Source organism: Cenococcum geophilum (genome assembly GCF_001692895.1).
Source record: "Cenococcum geophilum 1.58 unplaced genomic scaffold K441scaffold_61, whole genome shotgun sequence".
In the NCBI taxonomy this organism is placed as follows: Eukaryota; Fungi; Ascomycota; class Dothideomycetes; order Gloniales; family Gloniaceae; genus Cenococcum; species Cenococcum geophilum.
This window is the reverse complement of record NW_027137619.1, coordinates 951,617-964,352: the sequence shown is the minus strand read 5'-3', so window position 1 is coordinate 964,352 and position 12,736 is coordinate 951,617.

Genomic DNA, 12,736 nt, shown 5'->3' with positions numbered 1-12,736 from the left:
ATTCTTAGCGTTTAGAACCGCTCGTTTAAAATCCGCATATATAGTAATCTACGGTAGGGCTCCTACGCGCTTTATTTTATCACAAATTACTAGCTTAATTCTAGCCTAGATAAATCTAATCTTCTTCTTCTTACGGACGCTGCCGTCCTTATTTTTAAAGGGCTCTAGATCTATCTATTAAGTATAAGTTTCTATAAAGTTTATAAACTAGCAAAAGTCTTAACGGTCTAGCTGCGTACCATTCCAGAATTATTTTACATTATCGTATTATATAATATACAGATCTTAGGTCCAACCCTTTAGGAAGGTCTATAGCTATAGCCATATTATAATTTACTCTTTATTAAGTTAATTAAGCGCGATCTAGTTTAGTAATCGGTCTTTAATCTTACTAATAATCTAGCGTATACGCTCTTTAGTATTATCTCGTATTATTAGCATCTTAAAGAAGTTATCTACCTCGCGAACCCAATCGTCCAGCTATTAGGCGTTAGGTCTATAACGAAGTTCTAAACTATTAAAGGCCTTAGCCAGTTAGTCTATATCCTTTTTCTATTTATTACATAGGTACCTTTCTAAGTCTTCTATACCTCCTTAGGTAGGTACTAAGTAGCCCCCAGAAAGCCCTTAGCCTTAACTAGGTTATAAAAGAATTTATCTAGCTTAGATTAGACCCTATCAAATCTAAATTTACCCTTAGAGGGTTCTAATATATTTATTAGTAACTTCCTCCTATATAGCTTCCGAGAGCCTTATAACAGCTTCCTAATATCCATCTTAAAGGAGATTAGTATAGGGCTCTTAACCTTCCAAACTCAGGCCTAGGGAGGCTCCTGCTATAGAGGTAGTGTTAGTACTAGTAGCTAGTATAGGCTTCCCAATGGGGCTTAGGTCTTAAGTTAGTAATTGGCTTAGATTACCTAAAGGGGTAGGCCCGCTTAACTCGTAAGCAGTCTATACACCACTACTGTGCCGATTATAGGCCGGTAGTCTTCTAAGAGGGTTCCGGTTAATTCCCTAGTTGGATATATTAGTATATTCCTCTGGCATTTCTAGCTTAGGGGAAGATCTTAAAGTTGCCTCTAGCGCTTAATCTTTTAATTGGCTTAGGTAGGGCCAAAGGGGTTCCGGCTGCTTTCTAGCAGTATTATAACCGTTATAGAGGGTATCTATATTTTCCTTAGCGTTGCTAGTAACTATAGGTGTATAAAAGTCTTCAAGCTCCTAAAGCATCTAGGTATTAGGGCTTATTTGGCCGTCTTACCCAAAAGGTTATATTATCGCAATCTCTCGCTATTAGAGGGACCTTCCTGCCTTTACGTAATGGCTTTCCATAAGGTATCCGTAGAGTTTCTATTTAGGTTATCGCGAGATTTTAAGGGAAAATAGTGGTTATAAATAAATAATATAAACAAACAATATGGTCCTTAAAGCCGACTACCCTTCTAAAAAAGAATAGAAAGGATTTAAATATAAGGGGATCTTATAGACAGGGGGCTATAAGGACATAATTGGAATAAGATAGATTAGTAAGAGAGACAAATCCTTAAGAAGGTAAGGCCTCTAGGATTATAGAGACTATATACTACGGGTATATACCTCTAGCACGTAACCGGCGACCATCCAAGGGGCGTCTAGGGGTTATCCTAAGGGCAACCCAAGGTGTCCGCAATAATATCCCTTACATTACTATAGCGCTAAAATCTATTTTAGGATACTACTAAAGTAAAGAGACATTTATAATCCTATAGGTTAATATTAGTATACTCACTTTATCAACATATACAAATATTACTCGTAGTGGTACATATGCGGTATTAAAGTTAGTAGTTAATTATTGTCTTAAAGAAAGGGGTTGCTCTAAGGTTAGATAGTTAGTCTCACTTTATAGTCTTATAACTACGTCACGTAATTAACGTTCCGACACTAGAGCAACTCTAAAGAAAAGGCTAATCTACACTTTAAAGTTAAGTCTTTTAGACTACTTATAGCGTATACGTAATAGCTAGCTCTTCTATCTATAATATATAATAGCTAAAGATCTAATTAATACGTAATAATCTGCTAAATTCTGCCAAAATTCTACCAAATTCTGCTATGCCGTTAAACCAGCTAATTAGGATTTTCCATCCCCGGAATAGAAAATCGCTATTAGTTCGCCCGCCACTAGTGCCTTAGCGGTTAGCTCTGCATAGTCCGAGCTTATTATACCTAGTTAAACTAAAGCTAACTCTATTTATTTAACCTACCCTATAGCCTATAATTTAACCTTTATCATAGCGTCCGCAGGGTTAGTATCTCCATTAATATTAATTATTAAGCGTTTTTCTTGCGTAGTTCCTTATCGGACGAGACAGTTGTATAAAGACTTTAAATTAGTGTAGAGAATTGCGGACATTACAAATATTACGGATATTATTAATATTGCGGATCTTGCGGATATTGCGGATATTGTGGATATTGCAGATCTTACAGATATTGCAGATATCAGACACTGCGGATATTAGATACTAGTGTCTTAGCGGTGCAAATAAGTAGGCGTGTATAAGGTATTATAGGTAGTCCTATAATACTATCTTAGCTACATCCTAGGAGCTTTTAGGGCTGCTAAGGGTAGCCTTCGGCTAGGCCTTAGCCACCCCCTATAAGCTCTTTAGGCTTACAGCCTCCTTCCTCCCCTATTAGTTCGTCTCTCTCTTTCTCCTATATAAGGGTATTGCCTACTCCCTACTATACACCTAGGTAATACCTTATAGTTTATTTATTTAACCTACGCCAATAGAGTTATAGGCTTTAACTAGAACCCCCTCCATATTAACACCCGTAGTACTTACGTACTATTTAAATCCTTTATAGCTAAGGTTTTAGCTATTTTAGTTACGGCTTTAGTTGTTCCGGTTATAGTTCCGGCCTTAATCTTAACTATAGTAGCGGCAATCCGTAAAGGTAGTATACACTCCTTAACTAGGGTATTCCTTCTCCTATATAACGGTTAAAGATTATAACTTATTAACTAACTAAAATAAGTCTTCTTTAGGGTTTAAGACGGCAGTTCTATAGGTAGGAACTCCCTAGTAAGCCTTCTGGTTATCTATATAGATCTTTATAATTATAGCCACCTCCTTACTATATCTAGGTCTTTGCCTAGGTCCTTACTCTATACTAGGCACAGTTAGTTTAGGTAGTATATATATATATAGCTGCTACAGTTACTACAGCTACTATAGTTGCCGCTCTCTTAACTATAGCAATTAGTTATAATTAGAGGATTAAGGACCGGGAGGGGTAGTAGGGGTAGTAGGGGTAGTGGGGGTAGCGACTAGAGTAGCTAGTAGTGCAGCAATTAGGGTAGCTGGCGGTACAGCGATTAGGACAACTAGTAGTACAGTAATTAAAATAGCTAGTGGAATTGGCGGAGTAGCTAGTGCAGATATAATAGGTGTTTAAGGTGTTGTAGCTATAAGGGTAGTTATTAGTTTAACGAAGTTAGGGTTAAAGTTAGTAGTACTAGGGTGAGGATACTAGGCAGGAGGAGGACTAGGTAGAGTAGTAGCACTAGGGGGGGTAGTAGGGGTAGCGATTAGGGTAGCTAGCAGTGGGGGTAGTTACGGCGGAGACTTTATAGGTAGTTATGGTATTATAGGGGTAGGTGTCTACGTTTTAGGCAGTATTATAGCTATAGGCTAAACTAATTCTAGGCCAATAGCTAAACCGTTAAGAGTATGGTTTAGTCTATCCCTAATAGTACTAGGGTAAAGATACTAGGCAAAAGGAGGACCAGGTAGGATAGTAACTATAGCTATAGGCTAACCTAATAGACCGTTATAAGTGTGGTTTAGCCTGTTTTATAGTACTCTTAAAGCTAGTAGTTCTGCTAACTCCCTAATAGTTTTTATAATCTCCTTATCTGTCTATTAATACAGCTCTTCTTCTTATATAACTTTAAATAGTAGCTTAAATATAGTAACTCTGCTATTACGTCTGCCTACGTAAACACCTCTTTTAAGGAAATATCTTTATAGCTTAGATTTAATATCTATGCGTATCTTCTTAAAACTCTCTACTATAAACCCCTCGAACTGCTTCTAAAAGATATACTATAAGTCGTTATCTATAAAGTCCTATGTTAGGTATATTATTGTCTCTATAAACTCTACTAGTTCGTCCTTTATAGCCTTATCTGCATCGATTCCGTATCCGTATTTTCTAGCTATCACAGCCTATTCTTTCTCTATTGGTGCTATAGTTATAGATATAAGGGTAGGTATAAGGGTAGGTATGAGGGTAGTCTTAAATAGAGGTCGAGATTAAGGTTAAGGTTAAGATTAAGGTTAAGGTCGAGATTAAGGTTAAGGTTAAGGTTAAGAGTATAAAGGTAAGGGTATAAGGGTATATGCGTGTCCCCTTAACAAGTCTACAGTTTTTAAAGACTAAAGACTAAAGACAATTCTTAGCAGAGATACGGTCCTCTAGGCGATCTAACGCGTTAACAGTTAAGTTAATACATAGTTTTAAGCTTTAAGGGTCCTCTAGGCGATCTAACGCATTAGCAAGCTAATACGTGGTTTTAAGCTTTAAGGATAACGTAGCTCTCTCTAAGTAAAGATACGGTTCTCTAGGCGATCTAACGCGTTAGCAGTTAAGCTAATACGTAGTTTTGAGCTTTAAGGGTAACATAGTTTTCTCCTTTAACTAAAATAGGGCGATAGCTCTACGATTTAACGTGTTAGCAGTTAAGCTAATACGTAGTTTCAAGCTTTGCTATTACGTATTTCCTAATCTATACGTCTACTAATTAGTGTTAGTATACTCGCTTTATCAACGTGCACGAATATCACTCGTAGTGGTACGTATGCGGTGTTAAAGTTAGTAGTTAATTATTATCTTGAAGAAAGGGGTTGCTTTAAGGTCAGACAGTTAGTCTCGCTTCGTAGTCTTATAACTACGTCACGTGATTAATATTCCGACAGTTAGTTAAACTAAGAAAAGAAGGTTATAAGGTGTAAGGGTAAGAGAAGCAGGAAACGTTATAGGGGATTATTATTACAATCGCAACTATAATACCCCTATAATTTTAGCTTAGTATATATTAGCCCCTTACCTTATTACCCCTAAGACGCTATACTATACTAAACTCCACTATTATAACTTGTACTTCTTTAAAGATCTATAATAAAAAACTAAATGGCTAATTAAAGTAAGGATATATAGCTATCTCCTATATTACAGACGCTTTAAGTATAATATTATAACTCTTAAGAGAGGAGTTAAAAGAAGCTAATTAGTTAATAAGGGCACAGTCTAAGGTGGAACCGATAAAGGGTGCGTTTAGTTACAGCTCTAAATTAAACCTAAAGGCTCTAGAACCGAGCTAATCTAGAGCCCCAATCTAATCTAAAGGCGACTATTCGGTCAATCTAATGTTATAAAACACCCCCGTAACACCTTATACACGCCTACCTATTTCTACCAACTACGAGACCGCAATTTGCCGCGACCTATAGCAATTAAACGGCAACCTACTATATTTCGCCAAGTTCTACTAAATTCTGCTATATTCCGTCGAGTTTTACTAAATTTTACTAAGTTCTGCTAGAACTACGACCTAAATCCTATTCTACTCCGTATATATATTAACTAAGTAACTAAGTTAATAATATATAACCTTTCTCCCCGTTTTTCTACCTTCTTTTCTTATAAAACGTCTTAATCTTATTATACAGTTTATATATAACGTATTCCACCACCGAGCCGGCAGTCCATTTCCCCACCAAAAATCGTAAAAATCACAATATAATATCTTAACAACCACTTAATAATAAAATCTAATAATTTAGATTTAGACTTTTATATACACTCTGCAGCTTCTATTAAAGTTACATAGTATATAGGTTAGTAGTTTTTAAGATATTAAAATTTGGGGGCCAAATTATGGCCAAATTACTATATCTTAAAAACTACTAACTTATATACTATGCAACTTTAATAGAAGCTGCAGAGTGTATATAAAAGTCTAAATCTAAATTATTAGATTTTATTATTAAATGGTTGTTAAGATATTATATTGTGATTTTTATAATTTTTAGTGGGGAAATAGACTGCTAGCTCGGTGGTTTTGCCGGCTTAGTGGTGGAATACGTTATAGCTTAATAATATCTACTTTACTATATATTATTGTCGCTTATACTTACTTCGTAATACTATATTACGTTAAACCTATACCCTATACTACCTTAACTAGTATATAAAATAACCTAAAAGCCCCTATATCTGTAAAAGACCTATACGCTATATTTACCAAATAAATAGAGACTCTGTAATAAGCTTTTACGGACACCCTTACCTATTAAGAAGCCTAATATTATAAGTTAATTAAATCTCTAAAAAAAAGAAATTAAAGAGATCCGCCGAAACCCACTATCTACCCTACTATTACCCCTACTTACCGCCACCGGTATTAACCTATAAACACTAGGTAGAGAGAACATATCTAAAACTAGCTCCTTAACCCCAAAATTATTAACTAGTACCTTTAAAAAAAAGTTAACCAAATATCTGTTAGGTAAAACCTAAGTAGATAGTTATATAGCCGTAAGGTACGGGCGACCCTAGGGCAACCTAGGGGTAACTCGCCCATAAGGTACGTGCTCTGCACATACCTAGGGAAAACCCTTCCTACCTCGCACACAGACTCCTTCTTTTCCCTTAAGGATTTGTCTCTGTCTATACAATATACCCATTATTCTATCATTGGACTCTCTATCTACATCCTTACCTTATATTTAAATCCTTACCAATCCCCTTAAAAGGATAGCCGGTTTAATTTTTCTATAATACCTCTAAAAAGAAAACCGACGCCTACACCTAACAGTAATACGCTAGTGATGCGACTACAAAACGCCTTAGGATCTAGTATAGACGAAACCGCTAAAAGCACACCAGTAGTATCTAAGCCATTCTCTAAATCCTAAAACGATTAGATATTGTCAGATAATCTATATTCTCTAGAGGCGTAGACCATACACAAGTCACGTGCATTATAAACCTCTTCATCTGAGCCCGAGGGCCCTAGGTCCAAAATCAGGTCAAGACGATCAAGATCATCAATCAATCAACCCATTTCATCAATGAACAGCTTAATACGAGTTACGTGACAGTTATAAGCCCGGTCCGCCGACCCAAGAAGCTATTCAGCTAATACTCAATCATTTGAAGAGATTTTACCTCATCGTCAGACTCTGACACCTTATCGTCCTCATCGTCTTAGGACGCAGACTCTAACAGAAATCCTACCTCAATTGTCACAGGACGAGATTCCACGAGATTCCACGAGATTCCACCTTAATCGTCATAGGACGATCCTAATGATAAGGATAATCCTAATAACGAGGACGATCCTGACGACAAATTCTATCTTAATTCCCATCTGCCTATTAGTTAAATGACTCTACCGAGGTCGAGGTTGTCTACCACAATTATCCTTAATAAGCCAGAAGACTGGGAGTAATGGATCTGGCAACTATAAGCCCTTATAGATAAACGAATTTGGGCCCACATTAACCCAGACAATGCAGCACCTTAATAAGGTCTACTATAAGAACTAGCCTATCCAGAAGTTATAGATTTTAATAAGAATGCAACCTTATATATATAGCTCTCGACGAATTAACAGAGGGCGTACGAGAATAGCAGACGATACTACGACTAAGATATGAAGTACTTCCTAAAATAGGAAGAGCATCTGTAACAGATACGCACCTAGATCACGTCCATAGTATTAATTTAGAAGAAGCTACTGCTTAACCCTTCCTTAATAGTTAAAGAATAGCTATCTTAACTAAAGGAGAACACCGAACCTACCTTGTTGTTTGTTAGGAAGAAGGTACAACACTAATATATAGAAGCTCTTAAGGGGTTCAAATAGTTGTTAAAATTGAACTAATGGCTAGATCAATAGGAACACGTAATAGTACTAGGAGAGAAGTACAAGATCCCTTAAATGTTAGAAGGAATCTAGCTTTAAGATTTAGCAGACATTATTTAACCTTTTAGCAACGCCTACTATATAAAGTACACTACCGAGTTAAATAACCCTTAGAAGTTGAGATCTTCTAAATACCGCAGAGTAGTAAAGGAGCTGTAAGAAGGACTTATAAGACCCTTAAAGAAAGCCAATACTACTATAAGGGGGAGTACCTTTAATGTAGACTTCGTAGAGCAAGCCATTAAGGATCACTCTAATACTACTAAAGGTTTATAAAGAGGAAGAGCCTTAGCATATAATAGATGCTTAAAGAGAGCCGGGACACTAGTAGATAAGAAGACGTCCTATAAGAAGCTAATACCTAAGTGCTTAGCATACGGAATACGAGGTCACTCCCTTAAGGACTATTAGTATTTATTTAAAGACAAGAGACCTATAGGAGTTATAATAGGAGATACTCGCATTAAAAGGGCACTAAAGAAGGTAGAAAAGAATAAGAATCTCGCTGACTAAGTTATAAAGATCAGACTTAAAGAACAGGAAGATAAAGCTTAATAACGACAGGACAAGAGCTAGAAGACAGTTAAGATTAAGGGAGAAGCTAATGCAATATTCCTAGAATCGTATCACACCGGTTAACTCCATCTACTAAAGCTATTGACTATTCTTAACTTAGGAACCACTCTCCATATCTTTAATAACCTCTCTCGTTTCTATAACTTTAGAAAAGCTCTAAGACACAAATACGTCATCGCCGGCAGCTTAGAAGTGCCTATACTAGGCTACGGCGATATTACCGTCTAAGTTATAAAACTAGATAAGAGTAAGGGAAACCTACGTCTTAAGAACGCTGCCTTTTATACGGACTTTAATATAAATCTAGTATTATTCCGTCTACTTTAAAAATAAAGGTACTACTAGGACAATAAAGGAGACAACAATCTTCTAGTTTAAAAGGATAATATAATCCTATGTTAAATGGAAGAACTTTACGGATAATAGACTATTAAATACGTTTAATTAGGAAACTTAAAATCCGTATTTAATATTAGCTATTTAATACGCCGTTAATAGAAGCGGATATCGTTAAGAGACGTTTATCTAGATTTAAAAGGTAATATACGTCTATAGTATCTACGTCTAGGTTATTTAGAACCTATAAGCCTTTACTATTTAGGTCTTAACGCCCTAGGAGTTAAGCTTTATGGCCCAAAGACGATAGAATATTAACACTGCAGTCTTACCAAAATTAAGCATTAGGTCTTACGAAGGTTCTTAAAACGGAAAATTAATAAACCCTATCTTAACCTATATATTAACTAGACTAACCTTAAGAAAGCGCATACTAGTTTTATACGAGTTATACTTATCCACAACACCTTCTTAAGAAGATCCTTCCTATATTTTATAACAACGCATAGCAAGGAGAAGAAGACACTACGAGTGCTTAAAGATTTCACCTAGTGGATTTGTTTAAGGTATAACCTTAAAGTCAACACTATTAGATCAGACAACGAGCTAGGGAGAAGGAGAACCCTTAAATGGCTATAAACTCAAGGGATTATATTTAAGCCTTCGGCGCTATATACCTAAGCTTAAAATAGTACCGCCGAACGCTTAGGGGGTGTAATTATTAAGAGAGCACGAGCAATAAGAATTGCTACTAATCTACCACATAATCTATAGAACGAGATAGTTAACTATGTAGTTTACCTTCGAGATTAAACGCCACGGGAAAGCAATAGTTGGAAATCGCCATATAAGAGGTTCTATACCTTCCTAGCCAATAGGAGATTAAGAAAGCCGTAACTAGCGCACCTAAAAGCCTACGGCTATAGGGCGTACGCAATAATGTCGGACGCCCAGCTAAAGAAGAAAAGGCTAAGCAAGCTAGATCCGCGAGCCCATATCGGCTACCTCGTTAGCTATAACTCTACCAATATCTATAGGATCTGGATCCCATATAAGGGTATCGTTATCTCTATAAGGGATATCATCTTTAACAAAAAGACGTTCTTTAACGGCAAGTAAATAGACATCTTAAAGGACCTACACGCTAAATTAGACACGCTAATTAAGAAGATTTAACTCCCTAATACCCTAACTAAGAATAAGGTCCTTCTGGAAGATAATAAAGAAGTATTTAAACCGTTAATTTAAGAGGAAAACAATAACGTTAATAAGCCAGTTCAAACCTTTAATAAGTTAGCAGATCTTAAGCTTATAAGAGCTCTCGAAGATGCGTACTATACGCCACCTCTAATAAAAGAAAATAAAGAATCTCTATATACCTTTTACATTAAGTATCCTATAAAGTTAGATATATAAGGTACTAATTAAGACATCGCTTATTAAGCAGGAGATGCGTTTTACACTTAGGGGGTGTTTAATAACTTAGTTAAAGACTCCTTTACGGAAGCTAGCGATTATAGGTTTAAAGACTTTATTACCAAAAGGATCACTTTAGCCTATCACGGCGCCTTCTTAGCAGGAAGAAAGTTCAACCTTAATAGTTAACTTAACGACAGCAAGCTAAAATCAGGCAGAATACGCGATGTCAGATTATATAGGAAAAACTTACCTCCGCCACCCCAGTCGATCTACGACCTAAATATGCATCCTCTTCAAGATTAGTTCTAAGAAGCTTAACGAGCTTATCTACAATCTTATCATTAAATGAGGTCGTTTTAAGAAACAGAAAAAAAGCACATAAAGGGATAGTAGGTCCTCAGCTTAATATAGGTATTTATCTACAAAATGGACAAGCACGGATTTCTCCAGAAATGCAAGGCACGCTTAGTAGTTTATAGAAATTAATAGGCCCCAGAAGACCTACCTATAAGAGCTACTATATTAGCTAGTACAACCTTCTAAACCCTTATGGCGATCACCGCAAAATTTAACCTAAAGACGACACAGATAGATACAGTCAATGCGTTTATCTATTGCGATTTTAACAAGGTTGTCTATATAAAGCTACCGCCAGGGTTTAATAAAGGAAAAACAGACAAAGTACTACACTTAAGAAAAGCCCTATACGGACTACGACAATTACTACTATTATAGCAGAAGAATCTCACGAGCTTATTAAACAAATTGGGTTTTAAAGAGGTACCTTAGGAGCCGTATATTATGCTAAAAGGTAGAATAATCGTCTTCTTCTACGTTAACGATATTGTCTTCTGCTACCGAAAGACAGATAAGAAAAAAGCTTAAGAAGTAATTAAGGAGCTAAGCAAGGAATACCAGATAAGTACCCTTAGCGAGCTAAAATGGTTCCTAGGAATCTACGTACTACGTAATTATAGCTAGAGGCTCCTATAGCTATCCTAGGAAGCCTATATTAAGAAGATAGCTAACTAGTATAAGATAGATCTTAGAGGGCGTCTTTTAGACACTCCTATGGTAGAATCGGAACTCCTCCCTACTAATTACCGTATAATCCATCTAACGCGTCCGTCCCCCAATATAGACCTATTAGTCCGTCCTATATCCCTACTAGCCTCTATAATGCTATATTAGAGAAAATTGGGTTTAGTACTCTATACAGCTACTACAACGCGTCCAGATATTGCCTTCGCAGTATTACGGCTAGTAAGGTTTAATTAGAACCTAAGCTAAAAGCATTATTAAGCGGTAGATAAAGTTATCTAGTACCTATATAGCATGAGAAGCAGAGCAATCTGCTATAGAGGAGATAAGAAAAGAATAAACGGTAGAGGGAGAAATAAAGGAATACGTAATAAAGGATAAGATAATAAAAGAGACGGTAGAAGCGAAGCGCAATTATTTATCTATACTAGCGATACATTATTCGCGGACAACTCCGTCAATAGAAAGAGCTCATAAGGATATATTATAAAGCTATTTAGAGGACTAATCGCATGGAGAGTAAATAAGTAGGGTATAGTTATAATGTTAAGCATAGAAGCCGAGTTGTTAGCCCTATTATAGACAGCAAAGGAAGCTATCTTTATTAGCAGGCTGTTTAAAGCAATAATGTTAAGGCTAAATAAGCCCTTAATTATTAAATGCGATAACACCTAGACGCTCTAACTAATTATAGAAGATACGGTAAAGCTAATTACAAAGCTCTAATACGTTAATATCTATTAACACTAGCTACGTCAGGAATACGCAATAAGACGAGTACGATTTCAATAGATAGTAATGAAGGAGATAATCGCCAATAGACTTACGAAGGCCCTGCCCAAGCAGAGGTTTTAAAGCTTCGTTAATATAATTAGAATAGTGGATATTAAGGAGTAGCTAAATGAGGAGAAGCAACTAGAGGACCTAAGGGACAGTATTAGAGCAAGACGGAAGGATTTAGATAAAATTAGAGTTTAATTAACGCATTAACGAGCACGAGAAGGGTTGCTAAGGCGCTAGCCATAAGCGAGCCAATAGCGATTTTCCATCCCGGGGATGGAAAATCCTAATTGGTTGGCAGAAGTTGGCAAAATATGGTAGGAAAGTGGTTAGCTTTAACCTTAAAGAGCTTAAAGCTAAGGGGGTGTGTTAGATAATCTATATTCTCTAAAGGCGTAGACCGTATATAAGTCACGTGCATTATAAACCTCTTTATTTAAGCCTGAGGGCCCTAGGTCTAAAATCAGGTCAAGATGATCAAGATCATCAATCAATTAACCCATTTCATCAATGAACAGCTTAATACGAGTTACGTAACAGATATCTACAAACGCTAAAAACTAGTTCAACTTATATACCTAGGCTTAATAGGAGCTTAGT